This window comes from Malania oleifera, chromosome 12 (assembly GCF_029873635.1).
Source record: "Malania oleifera isolate guangnan ecotype guangnan chromosome 12, ASM2987363v1, whole genome shotgun sequence".
NCBI classification, from domain to species: domain Eukaryota; kingdom Viridiplantae; phylum Streptophyta; class Magnoliopsida; order Santalales; family Ximeniaceae; genus Malania; species Malania oleifera.
Window position 1 is genome coordinate 70264553 of NC_080428.1, and position 8636 is coordinate 70273188.

Here is an 8636-nt window from a genome sequence, read left to right on the forward strand (position 1 = left end):
AACGTAAACAACACAGAAACCAATTCAATGTGTCGAGGCTTTCCTCTTGCACAATAGCGAATGCAAGGGGAAATATTTGCCTATTTGCTTCAGGGCACATCGCAATAAGAAGTTTGCCCTTGTACTTACCTTACAAGTGTGTCTCGTCCACGCATATAACGAGAGGGCAGTGACGAAAACCCTGAATAGATGCTATGAATTACCAAAATACAGATATGAAGGTTGCGCTGTTAGTGCTACCTGGAATAGGAGTTGACCTCCACTTGACTATAGTCCCAGGATTGTACGTGCGCATCGCTTCCATCCACTTTTGTAACATTTCATATGATTTCTCCTAATCACCAAATACTTGGGCTATTGCCTTCTGTTTGCCCAACCAAACCTTCTTATAAGAGATTGAATACCTGAATCGACGATCTATGAACTCCTTCAATGTAGCGATCAACGTCGACGCATCTCCCCTGATTATATTCACTATCTCCCCAGCAATGAGGGACGACATGATTTGGTTATGGTCTTGCGACAGAAGTTCATTCAGACACGTGTGCGGACCACCATATTGGGTGATTTTAAATAAACGGTGTATCATCCGATACATGGCATGCAATCTCTACGCGCAATCGTGGTCCTTACACCTAGCAACCCATAACTCAGGAGTAGATCGCACCACATGGAAGTCATGGTGGGTGCGAGCGTGATATATTCGCACTGCGGCGATCAGCTGATCCTTCGATTCGAAGAGCATCCCCTTACTCAACTTAGAGGATTCTTCCCAACGAGTCACGCGTATAGTAAGCTTATCGACCGCACTTAAATCTGCAGCATTTAGGTCCATATGACCGTACATCGGAAGCTCGCCCATCAAACGTTGCGTATTCCGTGTCATGGTGGGGTATTTAACCCTTCACCCATTTCCTGTTTGTTTATGTGTTCGTCTTCAATATGAACATCATTCGTAATGTTCATGCTCTCGTCCAATGCGTCATTCGCAATGGCGAACAACGATGCTGGTTCCGCACTCGGGACGTCTTCGCAACCTCCCTACAGAAAAGTGTGAGGAACAGGTGCTTCGTATGCCGATGGCTCGAATGACGATCCCGGATATTTGTTAAAATCGACCGTAGACATAGCACGAACCTCCGCACCAACATCAACCTGATGTGTTTGTTCGGTGTCTTCACCGACCTCATCCAATTGCTCCGCGGGCGTGTCTGGTTGCCTGACCGCGATTACACCCATTTGAGGAATGGTCTCAACATACAATTGCATCGTTAAATATGGCTCACCAACGCAGTGTGTGTCCAATACAATGCGCAGCCCATAATCATCTGATATGGGAACAGCCTCGTAGAAGGCTGCATTATTTAACTCTCGCGCAGGGTATCTTGTGGTCACCCGTAATGCATACTGATCTGGATCAATATGCAAATATTTATATATCTTCGTATATAATTTACTTAATTTACACCTACGGCCAATTCGAATAAGTTGAACTGGCCGACTACTATACCTAACACCATCTAATCCGGTTATAATGTTCCCCCTATATATAATAATACCGTCACCGGAGCACTGCTTGAGCTTCCTGCCATTTAGATCGGCGATCGGGAAATAAAAAAAACCTACGCAAGACAAAATTGTATGTATAAGTGATATGTGTAAATTATATCTTAACGAAATAACTAATAACTATAAACCAAATAGATGTATACAAATTCTAATGAATGAATGAACTTAGAGTTTGGACCTAACTTTCCCACCAAGAAAATAAATAGATGAATTCAACATCTATGAATAAACAAACTCTAGAATTTGGTGTTAAGTTCAATTTCCACCAAGAAAGCAAATAGATTAATTGAAAAGTGTAATGAATAAATTGTTAAAACATTAATGTGTATTGATTTTCCCCATATGCAAAGGTACTGTCTGTTCGCGCAAGGAAGGAGGAAGAACGGGCGAGGTTAGTCTGAAACAAATTTCGCTACTCCAAGTAGCGAGATTTGGCACGCGCGATAGCCGGGTGGATGGTCATTTCAAATCCAAAGTAAATCTCGCTACTTGGAGTAGTGAGATTTACCACGCGTCAAACGGCGGTTGGCAGAGCATTAAGTATCCGAAGAAAATCTCGCTACTCCAAGTAGAGAGATTTGACACGCGTCAGCGTGAGCCCTTCAGTCAAAAGTAAATCTCACTACTTGGAGTAAAGTCTTTTAAACTATCAATTAATAAAAATTTGAATTTTCTTCTCCTAATATTTAAGATATTTTATAGTACTTCAACTTTCTCTTCATAAATATTAATTTGAGCATGCTTAATTGTTCTATTTTTCTTGTCACAATAAAATAAATTAAAATATCTACAATATTCAAAACAAAAATATAAATTCTTTTGACACATTATAAAGAAAAAAAGAACCATTTTAATCGTATTAAATACACGAGCTCTATTTCTAATTTGTCATCAAAATTATTTATCATCACACGTTAAGGGAAACTTGAATATTTCCAAGTACAATTTTATTTTCAAACGTATTTGTAAGCGTGAAAATGATATGAAATTCAACCAATGATACAATTATTGTATAGGCCAAGTGGGATTAGGGCCGCCTATGTGGGGCAAATAATTGCGAGTTTTTTTTCTGAATTATCTTTTTTTTTTAAATATATTAAATAATACATCTTTTAGAGAAATATTTCATTTAGAATGATTCTGACGTAATCTCACTATTCCAAGTAGCGAGATTTATTTTTAACTGAAGGGCTCACGCTGATGCGTGACAAATCTCGCTACTTGGAGTAGCGAGATTTGCTTCAGATACTTAATGCTCTACCAATCGCCGTTTGAAACGTGGTAACACGCGTCGATAGCTGCTAAGTAGCGAGATTTACTTTGAATTTGTAATGACCATCCACCCAGCTATCGATGCGTGGCAAATCTCGCTACTTAGAGTAGCGAGATTACGTCAGAGTCATTTTGAGAAATATTTCCTTGAAAGAGGTATTATTTGATATATATATTTTTTAAAAAATAATCAGGAAAAAAACTCCTGTGATTTTCCCCTAGTACTGACCTATCCCGTACATTGCACTTCGTTGAGTAGACACCAATTACCTATCGGCCGCTCATACCAGCTGCCAATTTAGGCTTCAGCAGTACAATGGAGATGAGGATAATCATAATAATGATAATTAACAATAATAATAAAAAATCCTCAATCCAAGGGCGCAGGCGGCAGTGGCTCGTGAGATTAGGCACTGAAGCAGAGATCGTAGACGAGGCAGCCGAGCCCACCTCCGATGAAGGGGCCGGCCCAGCATTCGCCCTGACGACGTGACCGATGGCGATGGGGGCAATGATGCCCGCGTTGCCCTTCCGCGGGTCGATGGCGCTGGCATAGACGGTGTAAACCAGGCCTGAAGGTCATCACAATCTCCAATACGAATGCGTTCCATACGGTCACTCCAGACGATATAGAAAATGCCGAGGTAGTCTGCGTAATTTTTAAAATAACTCAATTAAAATAAGTTGAGTAATACATTCGATATATGTAACTAATTAATTATATGCATTTTTTATTCTAAAAAATGTTAAATTTTATTCTACGAAAATGGAGTGAAATAAAATGAAATTTCATTCCATGTTTGGTGCCCCACATATAAATCTGCGCAACGATATAAATTGTTCCCAAAAATTTCTCAACGGTGAACTATAACGTTGACTTTCTACAAGCACGTAGTACGTACCATGCCATGAGTGCAGAATTTTAGGAGCAAGCAGGCTACAGTGGAACCCAAGCTGAGCTATCCAGGAAAGGATTCCCCGGAGGAGAGTGATGTTGCCGCCGATGAACACGCCAAACGTGATGGTTGGTTTCACATGTGTTAAATAAATAAAATTGTATATTCCGGAATTGATGAAAAAATTGTCTTTACAGTGGTATTTATGTAACACCCTGGCCCTTTATACGGCCTCGGAGTGTTACTATACCTGTATAATATACCTATCTCTGATAATCATACGTATACAACCTGCCCATAAATAGGGACATACGTGTGTTTCTGATCTGTAATATCTTACACAAGGAAAAACATAAACATTCATATGGGATCTAAAAGACAAACTAGAGTTTCTAAATTGTATCCTTACATACGTACGAACGTGCTTAAAACATAACTTGTTCTTACAGACCCCAAAAAGACATTCTGAACTAAGTCTATTACGTATACAAACCGCTTACGTAATCTACACACAATACGACACTACAAGTCCCTCTAGCAACTAGGGTCGATGCCCTGCATGACCTGAAACAAATGTTGTATGTTGAGGTGAGATACTTTTCAGTAAAGTGGACAATATTACATCAGTGTGTGACAACATGTGTTTAAACCAGTAGAAAGCAGTTACATACTTAAAGCATTCTCAATTCTGTAATATAGGAGATATATAGATATAATTCTTGCAATAGATAGTTTAGCATCATAATGAGCAAGAGTTCCCGGGGTTAAGGTAGGGTACAGGCGCATACACCGTACAATCTCTCCGCCCGGTACTCAAACCTGTGACTTTGCCCATTTTAGTTTTTAAATCATGTATATGTATATTTAGAATACCGTCCAACTTAGAAACAATCATAACTAATGCCAACACTACCCCTTGGTGCGGGTTGTGCGATCATAAATTCCTGATCAAACCCTACCTTGCATAGGCACTATCAGGTATTATGGTTACTATAGTCCGACTGAATCCACTTGGTCCATTAATCCACCAGTGGCCACACCTACCCAGCCGACTATCTCGATACCCACACTGAAAAACAGATGTGTGGTTGCACTGTATCAAGATTATAGCAACGGTACCGGGTTTACGATTTTTAAGGTTTTCACATAACATTGAGCTTTTTAGGCTCTTATAGTAACAAGATGCGGTCCCAATATTATATATACAATTTATAATAAAACAAATTAACTTGTTTATTATTTACAAATCACCTGCACAATTCCAATATTTTCACAAACTCATTCATTCGTATTGTGGTATAAACTGACACACACACTCTTGGTTTAACCCTATTCACATATAAAGCTCGGTGTATAACCGACACCTGTTTTTCCATATTTTCAGATAGTGAAATGGAACTTCAGTTCCCATAATTCATATACGTGTATAACAGTTCAGTATATTCCATTTCATATCATATGCCACACTCGTTTGGTCAAAAATCCGCTATGTATAGTATATAACTCGAAAAATAACATTTAAACGGAAAACAAGGGGTCCCAGCATCTCCTACGTTAAGTTTAATGCAAATTAAGAAGTTTTGAAAAGTTTGGAGATCATACGTTAAAACCCTCATTTTTACCAAAATCGTAAAATCGTCAGACCGTCATTTTTATCCGGTGAAACTTTACAAATAAGCAATCAATACGTGCATATAAACATAAGCTAACTTTTTAGCGGTTTAGTTTTCTAAAATGACTGATGTAAACAAATCCCCTTACTTTTTCCGAACACTTAAAACACAAACTATACGGCTCCAAAACAGTGAACTGAGTTTCCAAAACCTAAAAATCAAAGAACAATACTTCAACACAATCCTATTTACTATAGATCTACCAAACCAAAAACGAACTTAGACTCTTACCTCGATTTCGGGATAAAACCCCGAAATCCTCAAAACGAAGATTTGATCTGCTACAGTCGTAGAGGTTTTCCCCCTGATCTATGTGGTAACCTCCAATCGTCGATTTGGGTGACGAAAAACAAAGGATCGAAGAGAGAGAGAGAGAGAGAGAGAGAGAGAGAGAGAGAGCTTGTCGGTTCTAGAAAGAGAGAGCTTTTGTGATTTCTTAACCATTAAGCAACTAAAAATGATATATATAGACCCTTTGACCCAGTCAAATTCGTCGACGAATTGTGCCTTCATCGATGAGCCACAAAAGGCTCTTCGTCGACGAACCCTAGTTTGATATATTTTCCCTATCGGTCAGGATCTCTTTGTCACCGAGGCTCTGAATTTTGGAGAAGAGCATTATAGGGGCATTCGTTGACGAGAACCTTGGCTTCGTCAACAAAGCTTGCTAAAATTACCTTTTTACCCTTTTCTAATTTATTTCCTTATTTTATGGGTTCAGGTCTCTACAATTTATACTAGTATATGAAATGAAAAATACAACTAAAATAATAACTAAACTAACAACTAACAAATTAATAACTCTTATATGCCCCTTCAAGATGAAGACGGTGAATAAAGATTTCACATTGTCGTCTTGTGATAAAAAGATGACGAAAAAAAAACTACATTGATGTGAAGCATAGATGATGATCGTGGGAGGAGATGTCAATGCCCAAAACAGGAGACAACAATGGTGCTGGAGTTCAGATCTCACAGATGGGAACCATAAAGCATACTTGATAGCTTGCAAAGTCTGATTTTTTTTTATTTTTTTAACATAAACAGCAATCCTTGAAGATCCCAAAATCGCTCTCTTCCAATAACACATCAAAATATGACTGCAACTCCAAATACAACCACAAAGATCAGCAAATTTACAGAAGCTACCCCTACAAACTTCGTTCCCTCACTTCTTCCCTTTCTTTGTCGTTGCTGTCTTGGCTGGAGATTTCACTCTTGGCCTTCGCGCTCTTTGAAGAAGTTGCCTTAGCCGGTGCTTTCTTTGCAGCAGGCTTCGGAGCTACAATTTGCTTTCCTCGGCAAAGTCCTGGTTGAAGTTCTCGATGCTTTAACCGGCTTGTCCTTTGGCTTTGTCTTTGGCTTTGCCACAACTTTTGGCTTTGCTACAGGTTTGGTTTTTCAGCAGCTTTGGCCTTCTTTGTTTTGGTTGGAGCCTTCGCCTTTGTCTCTTTTGATACCTTTGCAGACTTTGCTTTTGTTGCTATTGCCGGCGTCTTCTTCGCCGCATTAGTAACTGCTGGCTTCACCGCCGGTGACCGAGCAGCCGGAAGCTTAAATGATCCTGCCACCTTCACGAGTTTTCCGATAGCAACAAGCTTCTTCAAAAGAAATAACATGAGCTTCTTGAAGTTGGGAGGCAAGTGCTTCTGCTTTTCCTCAATGAACTTTGTGATCGCTACTAGCTGCTCTTCAGACGCCATTACAGCTCCTTTGTGTCATTCTTTCAAACACTTGGAGCACAACAAATTCCCAAAATTCCAAAGTAGAATATTGGAGAAAAAAAATCCAGAATAGAATTTTAGAACAAAAAATTGCCAAAATTTCATAGTAGAATATGAGAGAAAGAATCATCAGCAATTTTCCAAGTAATAAAAACTTGTAGAAAGAAAAGAAGAAAATTTTAAAAACCATAAGCATTTGCTGTAGAAGCAAAATGCGCAGAAGACTTAGGTTTCACCATAGAAGTGAAAAAGAAACAGAAAGATTGAAGAAAGAAATGAAGAAAATTTTAAGATAATAAGGACACCAGAGCTGGAGAGGTAGCCGGAAGGTCAGGTTCCTAGTAATATTAACAATGTTGTATCCAACTTCTTCCCCGAGATTTACATCCATTTCTTGAGCAACTCGACGTGATACATACATTGCAGCCACTCTACGAGGCTTAGTGCAGGCAATCATCATCTTCTTCCGTTTGTCTGGCGTATCTGTATCTACAACTTCCAAAACAAACTGAGGGCTCTGAGTTGTTTTACCACTACCAGTTTCGTCAAACAAGATGAGGGATTGATTGGTCTTCAAAGCCTGCAAGAACTCATCTTTCTGGTGCCAAACCGGAAGAGTCTATCTCTTCTCTAGAATGTCGTAGTTGCTGTCGATCTCCAGATCGGCGCTGAGCATCGGCAGTGGCGCTACGTTAATGTACTCAATCTCCATTCCGGGGATCAATTCCTTGCATAGCTTCATCGCAGCGTGGATGAGACCTCGATTAAGTGAAGCTCTGCGAAGAGAACCGCGGAGAGCAGCAGCGAAAAATGCTCTGATACCATGTTAAATAAATAAAATTGTATATTCCATAATTGATAAAAAGTTAACTTTACAGTGGTATTTATACTAGTATATGAAATGAAAAATATAATTGAAATAATAACTAAACTAACAAATTAACAACTAAACTAACAACTAACAAATTAAAAATTCTAATAACGTGCTCGCCGAAGATGTTGGCTCCGACCGCCACCCCCACGAAAATGCCGAAGCCATGCGCCAGTGCGGTGGCAATAAGGCCGGCGGGAGCCTTCACTAGCGAACACGAAAATGAGGGTGCTAATGAACTTGGCCAGCGCTGCTCAGAGTGTGTCGAGGTGAGTCACCTCATGGCACTAGCCGATGGCGATTCAAGTGATCGACATTGCTGGGAAATCTTAGAATTTGGTGGTTACAAAGAGAGAGAGAGAGAGAGAGAGAGAGAGAGAGAGAGAGAGAGAGAGAGAGAGAGAGAGAGAGAGAGAGAGAGAGAGAGAGAGAGAGAAGATGTAGGGACCCAAAAAATAATAACATTTAAATATAATAATAAGAGGGAAGAAATAGATACAGAAACAGAAGGAGGTCGTAGACTTCGTCAACGAACGCGGAATGAGGGTGCTAATGAACTCAGCCAGCACTGCTCAGAGTGTGTTGAGGTGAGTCACCTAGTGGCACTAGCTGATGGTGATTCAAGTGATCA

General features: G+C 39.7%; 2 pseudogenes; both read right to left on the reverse strand.

Annotated features, from left to right (window-relative positions):
* Positions 1-882: 882 nt before the first annotated feature.
* Positions 883-8322, reverse strand: LOC131143997 (aquaporin TIP1-2-like; annotated as a pseudogene).
* LOC131144200 (histone H1-like) lies at positions 6579-7113 on the reverse strand (annotated as a pseudogene).
* Positions 8323-8636: the final 314 nt, after the last annotated feature.